The 22553-nt window shown below is 36.7% G+C and overlaps 1 non-coding gene across 1 annotated transcript; it reads left to right on the top strand.

Annotated features, from left to right (window-relative positions):
* The first annotated feature begins 5868 nt into the window (after positions 1 to 5868).
* LOC122737532 lies at positions 5869 to 5972 on the top strand. Its single transcript, XR_006354364.1, has one exon. It is a non-coding gene; the product is annotated as a U6 spliceosomal RNA (small nuclear RNA).
* The last annotated feature ends 16581 nt before the right edge of the window (positions 5973 to 22553 follow it).

Here is a 22553-nt window from a genome sequence, read left to right on the forward strand (position 1 = left end):
AGGCCTCAACTTATTTATCTGTAAAATGAGTTAGTTGGATTAAATGGTCTTCAAGATCCTTTCCAGTGTTAAAATCCTATAACCTTATAAAATGAACTACTATTTTATTGAATAATTTTGACTATTAAGTTGCAGGTAAAGCTAAAATTGTTGATGTATCAAAAATGTGAACTGGAATAGCAGCAAAAATGCTGTCATTATCACTGTGATCAGTTGTGACTTTTTTTTTTTTGGTGAGGCAATTGGGGTTGTGACTTTCCCAGGGTCACACAGCTAGTAAGCATTAAGTGTCTAAGGTCGGATTTGAACTCAGGTCCCCCTGACTCCAGGGCCGGTGCTCTATCCACTGCGCCACCTAGCTGCCCCCAGTTGTGACTTCTTGATGGCCTTGTGATTCTATCTTTAACCAGTCACTCCATGAATACACCACACCCCCAGCATATCGCATAATTATTTAAAGTATTTCTATCTCTGGTCTATCTCTGACCAAAGTCAACAGTGATTCCAAATGGTTACATTTCAAGGGAACATCCTGGCATGTCTTCTTTTAAAAATTATTTATTTTAATTATTTTTCCAATTACAGGTAAAGATATTTGAGTTCCAGATTTTTTCCCACCCTCTTTCCTCCCCCCTCCCCAAACCAGCAAACAATTTGATATAGGTTATACATTACAATCATGTTAAACATATTTCCACATTAGTCTTGTTGTAAAAGAAGAATCAAAACAAAAGAAAAAAAGCAAGAAAGAAAAAGCAAGAACCATAACAAAAAAATAACAACAAAAATATAAATAATATGCTTCAATATGCATTCACACTCCATAGCTCTTTTTCTGAATGTGGAAAGCATTTTCCACCATGAGTCTTTTGGCATCTTGTTGGATCTTTGCATTGTTGAGAAGAGTTAAGTCTATCACAGTTGATAACACAAAGTTGTTGATACTGTGTACAATGTTCTCTTGGTTCTGCTTGTTTCACTCAACATCAATTCATGTAAGTCTTTCCAGGTTTTTCTTTTCTTTTTTTCATCCATTCATTCACTTTATTTTATTTTATTTTGTTTTCATTTCTAATGAATTAATCTATTTATTTAGAATGTTCCCCAAGTTACAGTATAAAGAAATTTTCACATCAATTTTAAAACTTTGTGTTCCAAATTTTCTTCCTTCCTCCCTCCCCACCCTCCCCCCTTAATAACTCAAGCAATTCAATATAAGTTATACATGTGCAGTCAGGCAAAACATTTACATATTAGTCAAGTTGTGAAAGAAAACAGACAAAAAAACTTTAGAAATAGGAACAAAAAAATTATACTTAAATCTGTATTCAGCTACCATCAGTTCTTTCTCTGTAGATGGATTGTATTTTTCATAAGTCCTTCTGATAGCATCCTGCTCATCATTTCTTACAGCACAATAGTGTTCCAACCTAATCTTGTCCCACAATTTTTTTAGCCATTCTCCCAAGTGATGGCCATCACCCCAATTTCAATTTTTTTAAAAAAATCTATTTTAGGATACCAACCTAGTAGTTGTATTGCTAGGTCAAAGAGTATGCATGGTTTTAAAGCCCTTTGGCCATAGTTCCAAATTGGTCTAAAGAATGTTTGAATCAGTTTACAACTTTACCAAGAGTGTATTAATGTCTAATTTTCCTCATATCCCCCACAACATTTGTCATTTTCCTCTTTTCTCCTATTATCCAATCCAATAGGTATGAAGTAGTACCTAGAATTGTTTTGGCCTGAATCTCTCCAATCAGTAGTGAGTTAGAGGATTTTTTCATATGGCTAAAGGTGGCTTTGATTATTTCATCTGAAAATTTCATGTCTTTTATTCATCTGTCAATTGGGGAATGGCTCTCATTTGAACAAATTTGACTCAGTTTTCTATGTGTTTGAGAATTGAGGCCTATCAGACAAACTTGCTTCAAGTTTTTTTCCATAGTTACTATTGCTAACTGTATTACCCTCCATCCTATTCCCTCCCTGTTGATATTTACTCTATTTTCTATCTTATTTCACCCTATCCCTCCTCAAAAGTATTTTGCTTCTGACTGCTCCCTCCCCCAATCTGGCCTCCTTTTCCTTCACCCCTTCCCCCTTATCCCCTTTCCCTCCCACTTTCCTGCAGGGCAAAATATATTACTATACCCAATTGAGTGTGTATGTTATTACCTCTTTGAGCCAATCACTACCCCACACCTCCCCCATCTTCCCCTTTACTCTATATGCTTTTTCTTGCTTCTTTTTTTTTGAGGCAATTAGGGTTAAGTGACTTGCCCAGGGTCACACAGCTAATAAGTGTCAAGTATCTGAGGCTGGATTTGAACTCAGGTACTCCTGATTCCAGGGCCAGTGCTCTATCTACTGCACCACCTAGCTGCCCTTTCTTGCTTCTTTTATGAGATATTTTATCCTATTCCACCTCTCCCTTTCCCTTTCTCCCAGTGTATTCTTCCCCCCACCCCCAATTTTATTTTTAAAAAGATATTAACATGGGGCAGCTAGGTGGCATAGTGGAAAAAGCACCAGCCCTGGACCCAGGAGGACCTGTGCCCAGACACCCAACACTCACCAGCTACACAACTCTAGGCAAGCCACCCAACCCATGACCACCCCCCCAAAAAAATTCCCCAACAAAACAAATAAATGTTTTAAAGATATCATCCCTTCATATTCAACTCACACCTGTGTCCTCTAAGTATACTCCATTCAGCTGCACTAATAAGGAGAAAGTTCTTATGAGTTAGAAGTATCATCTTCCCATGTAGGAATGTAAACAGTTTAATCTTTTAATATCTCTCATGATTTCTTTTTCCTGTTTACTTTTTTATGCTTCTCTAGGTTCTTGTATTTTCAAGTCAAATTTTCTATTCAGCTCAGGTCTTATCATCATGAATACCTGAAAGTCCTCTTTTTCATTGAATTCCCATTTTTCTCCCTGAAGGATTATTCAAAGTTTTGCTGGGTAGGTGATTCTTGGTTGCAATCCTAGTTCCTTTGTCCTCTGGAATATCATATTCGATGCCCTCTGATCCTTTAATGTAGAAGTTGCTAGATCTTGTGTTATCCTGACTGTGGCTCCACAGTACTTGAATTGTTTCTTTCTGGATGTTTGCAATATTTTCTCCTTGACCTGAGAGCTCTGGAATTTGGCTATAATAGTCCTAGAAGTTTTCATTTTGGGATCTCTTTCAGGAGGTGATCAGTGGATTCTTTCAATTTCTCTTTTACCTTCTGATTCTAGAATATCAGGACAATTTTCCCTGACAGTTTCTTGGAAGATGATGTCTAAATTCTTTTTTTGATCATGGCTTTCAGGTAGTCCAATAAGTTTTGAATTATCTCTCCTGGATCTATTTTCCAGGTCAGCTGTTTTTCCAAGGGGATATTTCACATTACCCTCTATTTTTTCATTCATTTAGATTTGCTTCACTGTGTCTTGATTTCTCATAAAGTTACTAGCTTCCATTTGCTCAATCCTAATTCTTAAACAATTATTTTCTTCAGAGAGCTTTTGTATCTCCTTTTCCATTTGGCTTTTCAAGCTGTTGACTATTTTTCATGATGGATCTGTGTTAGCATGGCCCAGGTCTGGGCTCCACTCTCACCCCAGAACAACAGACCTTTCCTGCTGACCTTCTAAGCTGTCTTTGGAAGGAAAATGATTTCACCCTGTCCTTTTGTGGGTTCTTCTGCTCCAGGAATTGTCTTATGGTATTATTTGGAGCTATTTGGAGGGTTTCCATGGAGAGATCTGGAAAGTTGTTACCTTTCCTCCATCATCTTGACTCTACCCCTTTCAAAGTTTTTCTGAAATTCATCTGCTTATCATTTCTTACAACACAATAGTATTCCATTACATTCATATACCACAACTTATTTAGCCATTCTCCAATTGATGGGCATCCCCATAATTTGGAATCCTTTGCTACCACAGAAAGAGCAACTATAAATATTTTTGCATATGAGGGTTCTTTTCCCTTTTTTATGATCTCTTTGGGATGTAGACTTACTAGTGGTATTGCTGGGTCAAAGGGTATTCACAATTTTAAAGCCTTTTGGACAGGATTCAAAATTGCTCTCCAGAATGGTTAGGTCATTTCACAGCTCCATAAGCAGTGCATTAGTATTCTAATTTTCCCACATCTTCTCCATTTTCTCATTCCCTTTTTTGTCTTATTAGCCAATTATATAGGTGTGAGGTGGTATCTCAGAGAAGTTTTAATTTGCATTTCTCTAATCAGAAGTGATTGAAAACACTTTTTCATATGGCTGTAGAGTGCTTTAATTTTATCATCTGAAAACTGCCTGTTCATATCCTTTTACCATTTCTCAATTCAGAAATGAATTGTATTCTTATGTATTAAATTTAGTTCTCTTTCTCTTTGAGAAATGAGGCCTTTATCAGAAACACTGGCTGTAAAAAATGTTTTCCAATTTTCTGCTTTCCTTCTAATCTTGTTTGCATTGGTTTTATTTGTGCAAACCCTTTTTAATTTGATGTAGTCAAAATGATCCACACTCCATTTTGTAATGTTTTTTATCGAATCTTTGGTCATAAATTTTTCCCCTCTCCATAGAGCTGAAAAATAAGTTATTCCTTGCCTTTCTAATTTGCCTATGGTATTAACCTTTATGTCTATATCTTCTACCCATTTTGACTTTGCCTTGGTGTATGGTGTAAGATGTTGGTTTATGCCTAGTTTCTGCCATACGATTTTCAACTTTTTCCAGCAGTTTTTTTCAAATAGTGAGTTCTTATCCTGGAGGCTAGAGCCTTTGGGTTTATCAAATAGGAGATTGCTATATTCATTTACTGCTGTGTTTTTTGTGCCTAACCTATTCCACTGATCTACCTTTCTGTTTCTTAGCCAGCACCAAATAGTTTTGATGATTGCTGCTTTATAATATAGTTTTAAATCTGGTACAGCTAAGCCAGCTTCCTTTGCATTATCTTATTAGTTCCCCTGATATTCTTGACCTTTTGTTCTTCCATATGAATTTTGTTGTTTTTTTTCTAACTCTATGAAATAATTTTTTTTGTAGTTTGATTTGTATGGCACTGAATAAGTAAATTAATTTGGGTAGAATTGTCATTTTTATTATATTAACATGGTCTACCCATGAGCAATTTACATTTTTTCCATTGGTTTAGATCTGATTTTATTTGGTCCCCACACTTGGCAGATAGACTCCCAAGTATTTTATATGGTCTACAGTTATTTTAAATGGAATTTCTCTTTTCATCTCTTGCTGCTGGACTTTTTGGGTCATGTATCGAAATGCTGATGATTTATGTGGGTTTATTTTATATCTTGCAACTTTGCTAAAGTTGTTAATTGTTTCAAGTAACTTTTTAGTTGATTCTTTAGAATTCTCTAAGTTTACCATCATATTACCTGTAAAGAGTGCTACTTTTGTTACTTCCTTGCCTATTCTAATTCCTTTAATTTTTTTTCTTCTCTTATTGCTAAGGCTAACATTACGAGTACAAAATTGAACAATAGTGGTGATAATGGACATTCTTGTTTCACCCCTGATCTAATTGGAAATGCCTCTAACTTGTCCCCATTGCATATAATGTTGATGGTTTAAGATAGATACTGTTTTTATCATCTTAAGGAAAGCTCCATTTATTCCTATGCTCTCTAGTGTTTTTTTGTTTTGTTTTGTGGGGCAATGGGGGTTAAGTGACTTGCCCAGGGTCACACAGCTAGTAAGTGTCAAGTGTTTGAGGCTACATTTGAACTCAGGTCCTCCTGAATCCAGGGCTGGTGTTTTATTCACTGCACCACCTAGCTACCCCCCTCTAGTGTTTTTTAATAGGAATGCATGCTGTATTTTGTCAAAAGTTTTCTCAGTGTGCTCACTTTGGCAGCACATATACTTAAATTGGAATGATACAGAGATTAGCATGGCCCCTGCGCAAGGATGACAGGCAAATTCATGAAGCGTTCCATATTTTTCCTGATGCTAAATCATTTGTTAAAAAAAAAGAAAGAAAAAAAATTTTTTAAGTTTTCTCAGCATCTATTGAGATAATCATGATTTTGGTTAGTTTTGTTATTAATATGGTTGAATAGGTTGATAGTTTTCTTAATATTAAACCAGCCTGGTATAAATTCCTGGTATAAATTACACCTAGTCACAGTGTATTATCATGGTGATAAATTGCTGTAATCCCTTTGCTAATATTCTATTTAGAATTTTTGCCTCAATATTCATTAGGGAGATTGGTCTATAATTTTCTTTCTCTGTTTTTTATTCTCCCTGTTTTAGGTATCAGCACAATATTTGTCTCATAAAAGGAATTTGGTAGGATTCCTTCTTCACCTATTAGAATTAATTGTTCTTTAACTGTTTGGTAGAATTCACTTGTAAACTTATCTGGCCCTGGAGATTTTTTCTCATTGAGGTCATTGATATCTTGTTCAATTTCTTTTTTAAAAATAGGATTATTTAAAGATTTTATTTTGTCTTCTGTTAACTTGGGTAGTTTATATTTTTGTAGATATTCATCTATTTCATTTAGATTGTCAAATTTATTGGCATATAATTGAGCAAAATAGCTCCTAATTATTTAATTTTTTCTTTGTTGGTGATAAGTTCACACTTTTCATTTTTTGATGCTGGAAATTTGGTTTTCTTTTTCCTTTTTTAAAAAAATCAAATTAATTAAAGGTTTATCTATTTTGTTTTTTTAATAGAACCAGATCTTAGTTTTATTTATTAATTCTATAGTTTTCTTACTTTCAATTTTATTAATATCTCCTTTAATTTTCAAAATTTCCAATTTGATATTTAATTGGGGATTTTTATTTTGTTGGTTTTTTTAGCTTTTTTAGTTGCATGCCCAATTCATTGATCTTCTCTTGTTCTATTTTATTCATGTAGGCATTTAGAGATATAAAGTTTCCCCTTATGAACTGTTTTGACTTCATCCCATAAGTTTTGGTATGTTGTCTCATTATTGTCATTCTCTTGGATGGAGTTATTGATTGTTTCTATGATATGTTGTTTGACCCACTCATTCTATAGGATGAGATTATTCAGTTTCCAATTCATTTTTGGTCTATCTTTTCATGGCCCTTTATTACACATAATTTTTTTGTGTATCATGATCTGAAAAGGATGCATTTACTATTTCTGTCTTTCTGCATTTGACCGTGAGGTTTTTGTGCCCTAATTCATGGTCAATTTTTGTGTATGTGCCATGTACTGCTGAAAAAAGGTATATTTTATTCCCATTCAATTTTCTCCAGAGGTCTATCATATTGAATTTTTCTAAAATTCTATTCACTTCCTTAACTTCATTCTTATAAATTTTGCAGTTAGATTTATGTAGTTGAGAGAGTAGGAGTTTGAGGTCCCCCACTAATATAGTTTTTTTGGGGGGATGTTTTTGTGGGGCAATGAGGGTTAAGTGACTTGCCCAGGGTCACACATCTAGTAAGTATCAAGTGTCTGAGACTGGATTTGAACTTAGGTCCTCCTGAATCCAGGGTTGATGCTTTATGCACTGCACCACCTAGCTGCCCCAACAATAAATCTTTTTTTTTTTTTTTGGTAGGGCAATGAGGGTTAAGTGACTTGCTTAGGGTCACACAGCTAGTGTCAAGTGTCTGAGGCTGGATTTGAACTCAGATCTTCCTGAATCCAGGGATGATGCTTTATCCACTGTACTATCTAGCTGCCCCCACTAATATAGTTTTGCTATCTATTTCTTCTTGTAACTCATTTAACTTCTCTAAGAATTTGGATGCTGTATCACTTTGGGCATACAGGTTTAGTATTGATATTACTGCATTGTCTATGGTACCTTTTGGTAAGATATAGGTTCCTTCCTTATCTCTTTTAATTAGGTAAATTTTTGCTTTTGTTTTGTCTGAGATAAGGCTTGCCATCCCTGCTTTTTTTTTTTTTTACTTCAGCTGAAATGTAATATATTCTGCTCTAGCCTTTTACCTTTACTCTGTGTGTATTTCTCTATTTCAAATGTGTTTCTTGTAAGCAACGTATTGTAGGATCCTGGTTTTCAATCCACTCTGCTATCTGCTTCTATTTTATGGGAGAATTCATCTCATTCACATTCATAGTTATGATTAGTAACTGTATTTCCCTGTATCCTATTTTTCCCTTTGTTTGTACTTTTTCTTTTCCCCTTGTCTCTTCTCAACTAGTGTTTTGTTTCTGGCCACCCAGTCTACTCTCCCTTCTATCAGCCCCACTTCCTTTTTGTCCTTTCCCCTCCTGGTTTTACCCTCCCTTCTAAGAACATCCCGCCCCACCCTTTTCTTTTCCCTTTCCCCTTTTACTTCCCTATAGGGTAAAACTGAGTGCTTATGTTATTCCCCCTTTGAACCAAATCAGATGATAGTAGAGTCAAAACAATGTTCACCCCTCCCTTCTTTCTCTCTATTGCAATAAGACTTTTGTGCCTATTCATGTGATGTGATTTACCCCATTCTGCCTTCTCTTTCCTCTTTTTCCAGTATAATACTTTTTGTTACCCCTTAAGGTTTTTCTTTTAATATCATCACATCAGAATCACTCACACCTGCTGTCTGTGTATACTCCTCCCATCTGCCTTAATAAAGATACAGTTCTCCAGAGTTACAAGTATCTTCTTCCCATGTATAAATGAAAACATTTTAATGTTATTGAGTAATATTTTCCTCCCCTTTTACCTTTTCATGTGTCTCTTGAATCTTGTATTTATAGATTGAATTTTCTGTTCAGTTCTAGGCTTTTCATTAGGAAAGTTTTAAAGTCCCCTTTTTCATTAAATGCCCATCTTTTCCCCTGAAAGATTATGATTAATTTTACTGGGTAGTGCATTCTTGACTGTAATTCCAGTTCCTTTGGCCTCCAGAATATTATATTTCATGCCCTCAGATCCTTTAATGTTGAAACTGCCAGGTCCTGTGTTAGTTCTAATTATTATTCTTGGATATTTAAATTGTTTCTTTCAGGCTGCTAACAGTATTTTCTCCTTTACTTGATAATTCTTGAATTTAGCTATGGTATTCCTTGAAGTATTCCTTGGGGGGTTTCTTTCAGTAGGTGATCAGTGGATTCTTTCAGTGACTAATTTTTCCTCTGGTTGTAAGACATTGGGGGTATTTCTTGATAATGTCCTGAAATGTGCTGTCTGGGCTCTTTTTTTTTTTATCATGGTCCTCAGCTAGTCTGATTATTCTTATAATGTCCTTCCTGGATCTATTTTCCAGGTCTGTTGTTTTTCTGAAGCGGTATTTTACATTTTCTTCTACTTTTATATTATTTTGATTCTTCTTTACTTCTTCCTATTGTCTCATTGAATAATTAGCTTCCATCTGCTCAATTCTGATTCTTAGGGAATTATTCTTCTTTTCCAATTGTATTTCTTTTTTACGGGGCAATGGGGGTTAAATGACTTGCCCAGGGTCACACAGCTAGTAAGTGTCAAGTATCTGAGGCCGGATTTGAACTCAGGTACTCCTGACTCCAGGGCCAGTGCTTTATCCACTGCGCCACCTAGCCGCCCCTCCAATTGTATTTTTAAGGCATTTTTTTCTTTTTCAAAGCTACCAACTTTCTCTTGCATAACTCTCATTTCTTTTCTCAATTTTTCTTCTTCCTCTCTTATTTGGTTTATAAAATCCCTTTTGAACTCTTCTAGGGGGGCTTTTTGGTCTCAAGACCCCTTTAAGGGTTTACATGTAGGAGTTTTATCATTGTTGTCTTCCTCTGAGTTTATGTTTTGATCCTTCCTGTCACCATAGTAACTGTCAATAATGAGGGTTCTTTTTTGTTTCTTATTCATATTTTTATTTTAACTTCTTTTGTGCCTTTTAAGGTTGCATTCTGCTCCTGGGGTATTGTGTGTACTGTCTGGAGCGTCTTTTGCTGGGGGTTGGGGGGTCACGACAGTCACCAGCTTTCTGCTCTGAGGTGTCAGCAGTTTGCAGCTTGTTCACTGCAGTGGAGTGGCACAGCTCATTTGGGTCTGTTGGGTGGCTGATACCCCAGCTTGCAGATTGTCTCCTGCATTGGGGTTAGAGTCCTCACAACTGGCTTTCTGTACCACTAGCTTGCAAGACTAGGACTGAGGGTCCTCAGCTGTTTATCTGTGCTGTGACTAAGAGTTTCTTTCTGGCTTGCCCAGATACCCTCTGTGCTAAGCTGTGCTCTCTTTTTACTCAGATGAAACAAACCTTTCCTGAAGATCTTCTAGGTTATCTTAAGTTGGAAAATTGTTTCACTCTGTTTTGTTTTGTTTGGGTTTTGCAGGTTTTGCAGCTCCAGAATGTGTTAAGAGGCTTAATTTAACATTGTTTCTGAGAGAAATTTGGGAGAACTCAAGCAGCTTCCTGTTTTCACTCTGCCATCTTGGCTCTGCCTCTAGAATTCCCTGACATGTTTTGATGGGATCATTTGGCAGGCATCTTTAAAATAGTTTCAGACTAAGTCCCTAGTTCTGGTCTGGGACAATATTGGGGAGAAGCAGAGTAAGTTGGGATTTACTGTACTGGATTTAAAAAAATTTTTTCTAGGCTTTGAAATATATTTTCAATGAAGATAGCTAGTTTACACAAGGAATTATAATTGGATTCACACTGGATTACATCTGAAGAGCCTTATGTCCTCTTATGGGAACTTATTGTTTTTGCACTAGGTAGTCAAAGAAACATGGTGTGTGTGTGTGTGTGTGTGTGTGTGTGTGTGTGTGTGTGTGTTCCAAATCTCAATAGAAGGTCCCAAGTGGATGGTGGAAAGGGTCATGTTGACTCTCATCCTTCTAGACCATATTACTTTTCTAAAGATCTCCTCCTCTTGAGCCAAGGTTTCTTTAAGGGATACTTTTTTATCCTTAGAAGAAAAAATAAAAGTAATGTCAATTTAGGGTAGGTAGGTGGCACAGTGGATAGAGCACTGGGCTCAGAATTAGGAAGACTCAACTTCCTGAGTTCAAATCTAGCTTCAAACACTTCTTATCTGTGTGACCCTAAACAAGTCACTTAACCCTATATGCCTCAGGTCCTCATCTGTCAAATGAACTTGAGAGGGAAATGGCACACTGATCCAATAAAACCTTAAATGGGATCACAAAGGATCAGACACAGCTGAAATGACTTGACAACACCAATTTAACACACAAATACTACTTTGAAAAATCCTCTTTCAAATCCAGGAAAAAAAAAAGGAACTGTTGAATATGGATGCTGATTGGACCATACTATTTCTTTTGTTTTTGGTGTTGTTGTTTTTCTTTTTTGAGGTTTTTCCTTCTTGCTGATTTTTCTTGTATAACATGACTAATGCAGAAATATGTTTAATGTTATTTTATGTATATATATGTATATATGTGTATATATATGTGTGTGTGTATGTGTGTGTGTGTATACACATATATATCAGATTACCTGCTGTCAGGGGGGGGGGAGGGAGAAAAATTTGAAATTAGAAATCTTATCTAAACAAATGTTGAAAACTTTAATTAATTAATTAAAAATATTTTTTTAAATGACAGAATGGGACTGACATTGGTAGAAGGAAATGAGAAGCCCACAGAGATGGTAAGCTATATGCTATTGAAGTGGCCACTTCTACCACTAAAGGATTCTAAATCCTTCCTGATGGCAAACATTGTGGTCACAAGACTCAAGTTGTGGTCTTGGTGGATTGGAGTGATTGGAGATGAGAGGTATTCATTTGCAGGCATGGTTTTTCCACAAATTCCATGCTGTGGTATTATAGTATAACCACTGTCTATTCACATGGAGGCATTCAGCAAAATGACAAGAAAGAAAAAAATATTGGCATAATTTATTTTAATATCTGTGTAACTCTTGGGGAAGATGGACTGGGTCAATGTATGGGTGCTTAGTTTTTTCTATTTGTTTGAAGGTTTGACCTTTGGTTACCTAAGCTTTTGTACTTTAAAAAATTGGGCATGCAGAAAAAGCTTTCCTTTTTTTCTGTTGTATGTTTTTGTTTTCTAGACTTTGAGGGTACCAGTGGGCATATATCATGCCATGATGGAAATAAGGGTTGATCATTCACATTCAGCATTTTATAGTGTACAGGCTGATTTCCCATACCTTATTTCATTTGATACCCCTTCTTCACTCCCCATATCTTTTAAGATATTTAGGGAAAGTAGCATTATACTCATTTTACAGAGGAGGAAATGGGGGCTAAGATCACAGAGACCCACTGATAGCCTAGAGTTAGTGCTCTAATTCTATTTTCTTTTCTTTTCTTTTCTAATTTTCTTACATGGGTATTCTTATGGTGGATCAAACTGTTAGTCCTATCCCTATTGACCAATGATATATTATAATGATTTCAAGTTCAGAGGCTATTAGCACAGTGCTGTAGTGCTTTCAAACATAGAACTTTAGAATACTAATTCCCCTAAAGTTATCTCTGGAGATCACCTGGAGCCTACCTCCTTTTATTTCACTGTCCATTCTGTGCATTAAAAACTTAATACCTGTATTCCCAAGAGTTATAGTAACTAGCATAAAGGAAAAGGCCAGATCCCCTATCCTTAAGAACTGAAGTGTTCCAGTCATAGAAGGCTTGTAGTTTACCATAAATAAGCATAATGGAAGCTGCCAACTGGGTTTTTTTTTACTCATGAAAATACAAATGACTGACCATCCCTGTAGTATCCTTTGGATCTTTAAAGGATTCTCACCAACTTGACCAATGACTATTCAATACATTCATTATATCCAAGAGACTACATTAATTACATCTGCAGGCATTTTAAGACAAGCTGGACTGTTTGTGGGTAAAGCTAGAACTTGGGAAAATAGTGCCTTTTAGTGGTAAAAGAGAGCATCAGGTCCGGCTAACCCAAAAGGGAAAGAAATTCTAAAAGGTTAAAGCAACATGGTATAATAGTAATTATTATTATTTATTAATTGACAATGCTTTAAAGGTTTTCATATTTTCATACTGAACTTTACAAATATCAAATAAAATTAGCATCCCCATATACATAAGGAAGATTGTACATGAAACAGCAAATTTCTATTAAAGATAGCTTGCTTTTTTAATCTATATACTCAATTCAACTTGTAGCTTTTTAAGCCTTATCTGCTTCTTTCTGGCCTTCCTTCTGTTCCCATCTCTGCATTTAAAAAAAAAAAAGATTCCTCTTTTCTTTTTTGGCTACTATGTATAACCTTATCCATCATTCTTCCTCCCTTCTCCCCCCATGTGTTTAGTTTATAATCATATAAACTATAAAGAAATATTACTTATATAGTTCTTTAGGGTTTGCAAAGTACTTTACATGTATTACCTCATTTAATAACCACAACAACCCTGTGAGGTAGGTGTTCTTTTATTATTCCCATTTTATAGAGGAAGAAACTGAGGCTGAGAAAAGTGACTTGCCCAGAGTCACACAGTTAGTAAGTGTCTAAGACAGTCTTTGAACTAACTCCAAATACTCTAAAAAATAGAGAAAAACAAAGCCTTTGTAACAATATGCATTGTCAAGTGCTCTGAAGTTTACAAAGTTCTTTCTTCACAAAAGCCCAGTGAGGTTGGTAGTAGCAGAACACTGATGTTAGAACTCTGGAGACTTGGACTTTAGTTCTAGTAAGTCACTTCACTTCTTTGGGTAAAACTGGGAAGAATGATCAAACAATTGACTTTTTTTTTTCCTTGGGGGAGGGAGTACCTTCTTATAGGGTTTTTGTGAAGTAATGTATGTGAAAGTGCTTGGAAAAAATACAAAGAAGTGTTCCCTCCTCCTGTCCTCTCCCTTACCCTACATACATAGGAAGGAATCCAATACCTTTGGTCCCAAAGGAAAATTTGACAAATACTTCTACTCTAAAATCAAGGGCAAGCAGTTCCAAATTTTGAATTGTAATTGTGAACACATTTTGTCATAGAACCAATGTTATAAATTATAGGTAAGTTCTCAGGCTAGTACACAAAGGGATATTTAAACCATAAAGGGTTGACTGAGTGGATTGAATTGTGGGCCTATAGTCAGGAAGACTCCTCTTCATGAATTCAAATTAGACCTCAGACACTTACTGTGTGATCTCATACAAATCACTTAACCCTGTTTGCCTCAGTTTCCTCATCTGTAAAATGAGCTGGAAAAGGAAATGGTAAGCCACTCCAGTATCTTTGCCAAGAATCCCCGAAAGGGCTCACAAAGTTTTGAACACAAGAGAAATGACACAACAACAACAACAGCAACGTGGCTATAGAACTAGCTTGAGTTTGGGACCTTGGGAGCTCGGTTTTTCCTCTGGGGGTGCAGAGTTGGACCCAGGTACAAATCTGAAATAAGTGGAATTTGTTTTTATTATCCCCTTCTACTTCCTAGTGCTTCTGGCTAAATCCTCCCAGAGCCCTCATTTTGCTCTAAGATTCCCACAGTGGCACCCCACCCTAGCCTGACCTGTACCACCCAAAAAGCTCCATGATATAAAACTAATTACAGTGGTACCTCAGCACTTGTCTTTGAAACTCATTGAATTCGGTATTTGACACATTTCCATGAGGAAAAAAACAAAAACAAACCTTCAACACTTGATGCTTGCTCAGCACTCATGGCATTTGCTAAAACCCATATAAGTCAAGACTCTGCTTTGAATCTCATCTCTCCGGATAAAACAAAGACCCATGTGTTAGTCTTACAGTAGCTCAAGCTCAGTGCAGACCCCCACATATTTCACCATGAACTTGGTGTTGTTTTGTTTTGTTTCTCATTGCAAGCTTGATGTTGTTGTTCTTACAAGTCACCATGACTATATAGAGGACTATGTAGAAAGTGAGGGTTTTATTCCCCAAAAACGTCTTTAATTGTAGTGAGACTGGTTTATTTTGGAAGAAGATGCTTAGCAGAATCTACATCATTCAAGAAGAGAAGGTATTACCAGGGCACAAGCCCATGAAGGACAGGCTAACTGCTATTTCGTGGGAAAGTTAGCGGGGATTTAAAATTTAAGCAACTGGAGCAGCTAGGTGGTGCAATTGATAAAACACCAGCCGTGGATTCAGGAGTACCTGAGTTCAAATTCGGCCTCAAACACTTGACACTTACTAGCTGTGTGACCCTGGGCTAGTCACTTAACCCCCATTGCCCCACAAAAAAAAAAAACACAAAAAAACAGAAAACCAAACAAACCAAAAAAAAAAATTTAAGCATCTGCTAGTTTACCATAGTGAAAACCCCTGAGTTTTCATAGTGAGGTACTACTATATTTTTCCTCTTTTCAATAAAAACTCTGGTTGACCAAAGGTGTTTAGTAAATGCTTGTTGAATTGAATGTCTGGGTTCAGGTAAACCTAAAAGCTTTCAATAATCTCGGCTCAACTCTAAAGGGAAGGCCTGAAGCTAGCAAAAGATAAAAGGAAATGCCTAGTCTCACACTCCTAGGTGGTGAGGATTCTTCCTGGGGGTGAGGGGGCGGTTATTGCTAGTCAATAGTAACCTGGGGCAGAGACAGACTCTGATATGCACATAATAGGATTCAATTCAATTCAGTGAACATTTATTAAAATCTGTAAGAGGGGGGCACTACAAGGGATTATCTCACTCACCTGGGAGGGCAATAGCTTCACTTATCTGACCTGTGAGCACAGTTAATCCTGTGAGCTGGAGGGTTCCCGACCTTTATGAATCGAAGCTGTGATAAAAAGTGACTGACAGGAATGGACCCTCCCTCCCCGCCCCAACCTTGAGATTTGCCAAGTCTTTTATTCTGTTATACTCTTTATTGTGTTATTTCTTGTGCTTACCAATTCTTTTCTCCAAGAAAGTTTTCATGATGTACTCTGGATGTATTGGTGTAATCTACAAGTCTTTGGTTTTTCATTCTTTCTGAGTGGTGCTTCCTGCATATTTTTTTTTTACCATCTTTACTTTTTCCAGTCTTTGAATTGAAGTGACCAAGTATCAGGTGTATGTTGATTTAATTTGGAGAATCTCATCCAGTTCTTCAGAGATTTTCTCTACCATTTCACTCTCAGAAACATAAAACTTTTCATGGTGATTTTTTCCCAAATACTTGTCATTAATTGTTTTTCCTGTATACCTTAAAATTAACTAAAAAACCCCACCAATATGACGAAATTAAGGTTTTTAATCAGAGTAGAGGAGTCATAACTTATGATACCACCATAGCAAGTGCTAGGAGTAGCTGAAGTTGGGAACGGAGAGAGCAGTGAGACTGCTTTGGGAAGATGAAGTTTCTCACAATTCCTGAAAGGTTCATTTGCAGATTCATTTGCACAACAAGCTGAAGATCAGGAAGAAATCTTGGGAGTCTCAGGAAGCAGAGGGTTGGGTTTTTTTTGGGGGGGGGTGTTGGTTATAATTCAATGAGAAGCCATACAATGTTGGGTCAATCCCAGGCAATTCATTGGCCTGGGAATGAAACTAGATGGAGTTCAACTAATTCTCAGTCAATTGTGTTTGTTATTCTTTTGTTTTTAAAGCAGACCAATGACATCCCAGGGTGATTTCTTAACTCTCAAGTAAACTGGATTTAAGTGAGGCAGAGTTGTATGAAGACATCAACTTCACTCTCTTTTTTAGAGTCATGGAAGTCATTGTTATTCATTCTCAAAGAGGACCATGACTTCTGGAGGTGATGTCATGACTTTCAATGAATTGGATTTGTGAGAAAATAATTATTAATAATGGATTTTTGAGGGGGGCCCAGATCAGTTTTAGCTCTTTCTTATGCCCCCTACCCCACTTAAGAAAGCTCAGTTCTTGAGAAAGTTCTAATCTCTTTCCTTTTCTTTTGCCTCACAAAAAACCCCCAACAGATTTGTGAGGAAGGGCAGTACAAGGTCACCAACCTCACTTTCTCCTCCAGAGCCATCTGGGTCCAGTGGCAATATATACATAAGGAGGACTCGAGGTGGCCCAGGAAATTTGAGGCAATTGTGGTCAAGTGACTTGCCCAGGGTCACACAGCTAGTAGTTTCAAATGTCTGAAGCTGGATTTGAACTCTGGTCCTCCTTACTCTAGGGCCAGTGCTCTATCCACTGTGCCACCCAGCTGCCCTTATGAAAGTCCAGTGGCAAGACAAAAATCAAGATGACTAGTGATGGCATTAGATGACCTGGTTGTCTTCAATGTCTGAGCTCTAAGCAATAACTACTCCATAGTGGTTGCATCAGCAGCCTTCTCAGTCATTGGAACAAACTGTTCTCATTCACCCATTCCCCTGGGGGAAGTCTTCACATACTTAGGGTAGACAACTCCTAAATCACCATAGAATTAGAGGTCTGTTGGTTATCCTGAAACTGGTTTAGCCCATCTGCCAATACAATTTACTGGGATGTGGCCACTACACATGCTGCAGATTCTTTGAGTCACAGGTGAGAGTTTAGTGCTAGTTGAATGCCAAAGGTTGGTAAGCAGCCTTGAAAAGGGCTCAGCAAGCCCTCATACCAGAGATGATACTATTTCCTAAACACTCATTGGTACTATAATACTCAATGACCAAATATCCCATGAAACAATCTTCCTTGTGGCCTCTGGGCATTTGCTAAAACCCACTTTGCCAGTTCCTATCTTTGCTTCTCCAAGGAGTAAGTCATCTATTCATTTAACTACAACTTCCTTCTTCATATTAAAAATGAAAACAGGGGGCAGCTAGGTGGTGCAGTGGATAGAGCACCGGCCCTGGATTCAGGAGGACCTGAATTCAAATCCAGCCTCAGACACTTAACACTTACTAGCTGTGTGACCCTGGGCAACTCACTTAACTCCAATTGCCTCACAAAAACAAAAAAACGAACAAAAAGATATACTTATCAAAAGTTTGGCATATGCAAAACTCAAAACATCTCTCTATTGTTATTAGTTAGCAAATGTTCCTCTCTTCATCTGTCTATACCACTTTGTCCAGGTCATGGTTCTTGTCACCCACCATTCTCTAGGTTATGTTCCTTCCTTTATCAAGGAACTTGGTACCTCGCTCTCAATATTCCTCTTTACCCCAGTTCTTGCCCTCAGATCTGGAGATTTCAGCAGATATGTTGATATCTCCTCTACCTTTGCATTCCCCGCCCCTCAACTCTATAATCCTTAATGTGAATTCCAGTCACTCTAATCCATTCCTCCCTTCTTTCATAGCACCCCAACTTTTGTCCCTTCACTATCCAGACTAGTTTAGCTTTACAATATTCTCTACCCTTGAATCTTTGCTTTCTGTCTTATCTTTTAAAAATTGTTTTTGTTATTGTGTATTTAAATAACACAGGTTAACGTTGTCATTTCTATATACGAATAAGAACATAAAAAAGGAATTGCATATAAAACTATAATAAGAGGGGCAGCTAGGTGGCGCAGTGGATAGAATACCGGCCCTGGAGTCAGGAGTACCTGAGTTCAAATCCGTTCTCAGACACTTAATACTTACTAGCTGTGTGACCCTGGGCAAATCACTTATCCCCAATTGCCTCACTAAACAAAATTAAACAAAACAAAACAAAAAAAATAAATAAAACTATAATAAGGAAAATTCTACAATGATAAGCCCAAAAGACACATCATGGAAAATGCTATCCATATCTAGAGAAAGAACTATGGAATCTGAATGCAGATCAAAGCATACTATTTTCTTTTTTTTTCTTTTTTTCTATTTGTTTTTTCTTTCTCATGGTTTTACCCTTTTGTTCTGATTCTTCTTTCACAACATGACTAATGTGGAAATATGTTTAACATGATTACACATGTATAGCCTATATCAGATTGCTTGCTGTCTTGGTGAAGGAGTCAGTGAGGTAGAAAAATTTGGAACCAAAATGTTATAAAAAATAAATGTTGAAAACTATCTTAATATGTAATTAAAAAGAATAAAATACTATTTACAAAAAAGGAAAATTCTTTGTTGAGGCTATCACCCTTATTAATGAGGCAAAACTCAGGAAAAAGAGAATTAAAAGTAATTTGTTAAAATATACATCGGGGGCGACTAGGTGGCACAGTGGATAAAGCACCAGCCCTGGATTCAGGAGTCCCTGAGTTCAAATCCGGCCTCAGACACTTGACACTTACTAGCTGTGTGACCCTGGGCAAGTCACTTAACCCCCATTGCCCTGCTTACAAAAAAATATACATCAAGGTAGGGGCAGCTAGGTGGCACAGTGAATAGAGCACCGGCCCTGGAGCCAGGAGGACCTGAGTTCAAACCTGGCCTCAGACACTTGACACTTACTAGCTGTGTGACCCTGGGCACGTCACTTAACCCCAATTTTCTCACAAAAAAACAAAACAAAACAAAACAAAAACAAAAATATACATCAAGGTAGCAATACACTGATGGGCTAATCACTAGCAATGAGCAAGGGTTTCAAGATGGATCCAGCTTTTATTGATAACCTTCATAATGAAATAAAGACAATTCAGATAGGCCCTCATTAGCAATAGGGGATGTCATTGCATTTCAGCCTCTTCCCAATTGTTAGTACCTGCTGGCTAACAGGTGGGGATGACCTGCTACTTGCTGAATAGCAGGTAATACAGAAGCTGCAGACTGGGTGACTCCTGCCCCAGTACTGATTGACAAGCAGGACTGAGAACAATGGGGTCACTGAGTCAGCAAACTTTCAATAAAACCTTGAATTCCTAAGAACCACTTGGTTCTTTTTAAAAGCATTTAATAAACTCAGCATGTTGGTTTCAATACTAACCCGCTTATTTGTGACCCTTTTTGAACCTCACTGTACTCTTTTCTATGTTTTTGGAAAATGCTTTATTATAATTATTCATCTCCTCTCCCTCACAAAACCCCAAACTTTCCCTAAATTTAAAAGCAAACAAAATTTTATGTCAAATGAGCTTCACCAAGGAAAATAAATCCACACATTGGCCAAATCCAAAAATGTATATTGTATTCTGCATCACACATTCATCACCTCTTTGCCATGAGTTAGGGAGTATTTTTTAAGGTTGGTCCTAAGGAATTGCAATATTCTTTGGAGGAGGGGCATCCCTAGTCATCCCACATCACTTAGCATTCATATCTCTATCAGGTAAGAACACAAAAATCAATTAGTGATGCCAACTATGTGTGGAAATGTCTTCTACTTTTCAACTACCTGCAACACAAAATCTATTCTAATTGGTTGAATGACTTGGTCATGCCTTGTGAGGCTTGGGTAAAACCAGGAAGCTAGTTTAGAATAGAAGTATCTGCAGCTTAGGGTGGAAGTCTTCCAGTAAAGTTCCTGGAGATGAATTCCTGGGGGAAGGCAGAGGAAAGCCCCTCAGCCTTAGCCTCAGTCTAATTTCTTCCTCCCTATCTCTCCAACTGAGGATGACCCAGTGAACTTCAGAGAAATGGAGGATATAGACTTCTCATAATCCTTGGAAGAGTTTTGGTTTCAAACAGGGTTTCATAACCTGGAGTTCATGAATTTATTTCTTCTAAATTTTTTGGAACTCTTACAGTATAATGTTTTCCTTTGTAGTCTTTGTAGTATTTTATTCCTCTAAAAACATTATTCTGAAAAGGGGTCCATGGCACAAAAAAGAACCCCTGGTTTAAGGGACAATCATGTTTATGTGGAACACTGAATATATTGTCAAATATATTTTTTCCATGTATTGTTCAGTATTGTGGAATTTATTCATTTTATTTTTATTTTTTCTATTAAAATAGTTTCGTATATTAGATGGTTTTCTGGGAGGATAAGGGAATAGATCCCCAAAGTAGATGCACATCTACTAGGAAATAACTACACAAAATGTAGTAGATAAATGTGATAGAATATTACTCTGCAGTAAGAAATGACAAAGGCAATGAATACAGAGAAGCATAGAAAGATCTACATGAACTAATGCAGGAAAGTAAGCAGAGTTAAGAAAACAATGATCTCTGGGTCAAAAGATATGAGCATTTTAGCCTTTTTTTTGCCATAATTCTAAATTGCTTTCCAGAACAATTGTACTAATTCACAGTTCCTTCAAAACAGATTATTCTTCCCTATCTTTCCACAATCCTCTTTAGCATCAACTCTTCCCATCTTTTGTCATTTTTTGCCAGTTTTCTGGGTGTAAGGTGAAAATACAAGGATGTTTTGATGTGTTTCTAAGTGTTTAATAATTGGCTCTCCAAGGGGCAGGGGGAAGTATGCATGACATACTTTTTTTATTATAAAAGTATTTTATTATTTTCCAGTTATATGTAGAGATAGTTTTCAACATTTGTTTTTATAAGATTTCTAGTTTCAAATTTTTCTCCCTCCCTCCCCAAGACATCAAGTGATCTGAAATAGGTTATATATGTACAATAACATTAAACATATTTCTGCATTAGTCATGTTATAAGAGAAGAATCAGAGCAAAAAGGAAAAACCTCAAAAAAAGAAAAACAACAGCACCAAAAACAAGAGAAATAGTATGGTTCAATCTGCATCCATATTCTACAGTTCTTTTTTCTTCTTCTGGATTTGGAGAGCTTTTTCCATCATGAGTCCTTTGGAACTATCTTGTACCATTGTATTGCTGAGAAGAATCAAGTCTATCACAGTTGATCAACACATAATGTTGATGATTCTGTGTACAATGTTCTCCTGGTTCTGCTCATCTCACTCATCATCAGTTCATACAAGTCCTTCCAGATTTCTCTGAACTCGTCCTGCTCATTGTTTCTTTTTTTTAAATTAAATTTAATTTTTTTATTGAATAGAATTTTATTTTCCAAAATATATGTAAAAACAAATTTTAACATCAATTTTTTAAAAATTTGTGTTCCAACTTCTCTTCCTCCTCTATTCCTACCCCCCACCCACTAGAACTCAAGAATTTCAAAATAAGTTATACATGAGTAGTCATGGAAAACATTCCCACATTAGCTAGGTTGTGAGAGAAAACAGTCAAAAACCCCCCAAAACTTCAGATTGAAGTATTGTCAAAGAGGAAAAAAAATTTTTTAAAAATTCATGAAACACTTTTAAGCTTAAACAGCATTGTTAACATTTTCTCCATCATTTTCTTATGTCTAGACAATCATCAACAATAAATCAAGTCCTGATACATTCAGTCGTATTTCTCAGTTGTGTCTGACTCTTTGTAACCCCATTTGGGGTTTTCATGGCAAAGATATTGGAGTGATCTGCCATTTCCTTCTCCAGCTAATTATACAGATGAGGAAGCTGAGGCAAACAGGGTTAAGTGACTTGCCCAGGGTCATTCAGCCAGTAATAGTATCTGAGACCAGATTTGAGCCCACAAAGATGAGTGGTCCTGACTGCAGGTCCAGCACTCTATCTACTGTACCACCTAGCTGCCCTCTCTGATATGTAGTATTTGCCAATTTCCAAGGTATATAAATGCTTACATTGAAAATTTAACAATCAACTCTCAAGAGCAAGTACCAGCTGACTCTCTACCACTAATAATTACTTTCTCACAATAACTTTATCCTATCTGTCTAATCCCATTTTCTTTGTTGATAGAGTTACTAACCCTATTGGTAGATCAATGAAATGCTAAACATATTGTTTACCTATCTGTCAGCAAAACATTTCAAACATCTCATGCAATTGTTGACTAAATGGT

Source organism: Dromiciops gliroides, chromosome 1 (genome assembly GCF_019393635.1).
Source record: "Dromiciops gliroides isolate mDroGli1 chromosome 1, mDroGli1.pri, whole genome shotgun sequence".
Taxonomy (NCBI): Eukaryota; Metazoa; Chordata; class Mammalia; order Microbiotheria; family Microbiotheriidae; genus Dromiciops; species Dromiciops gliroides.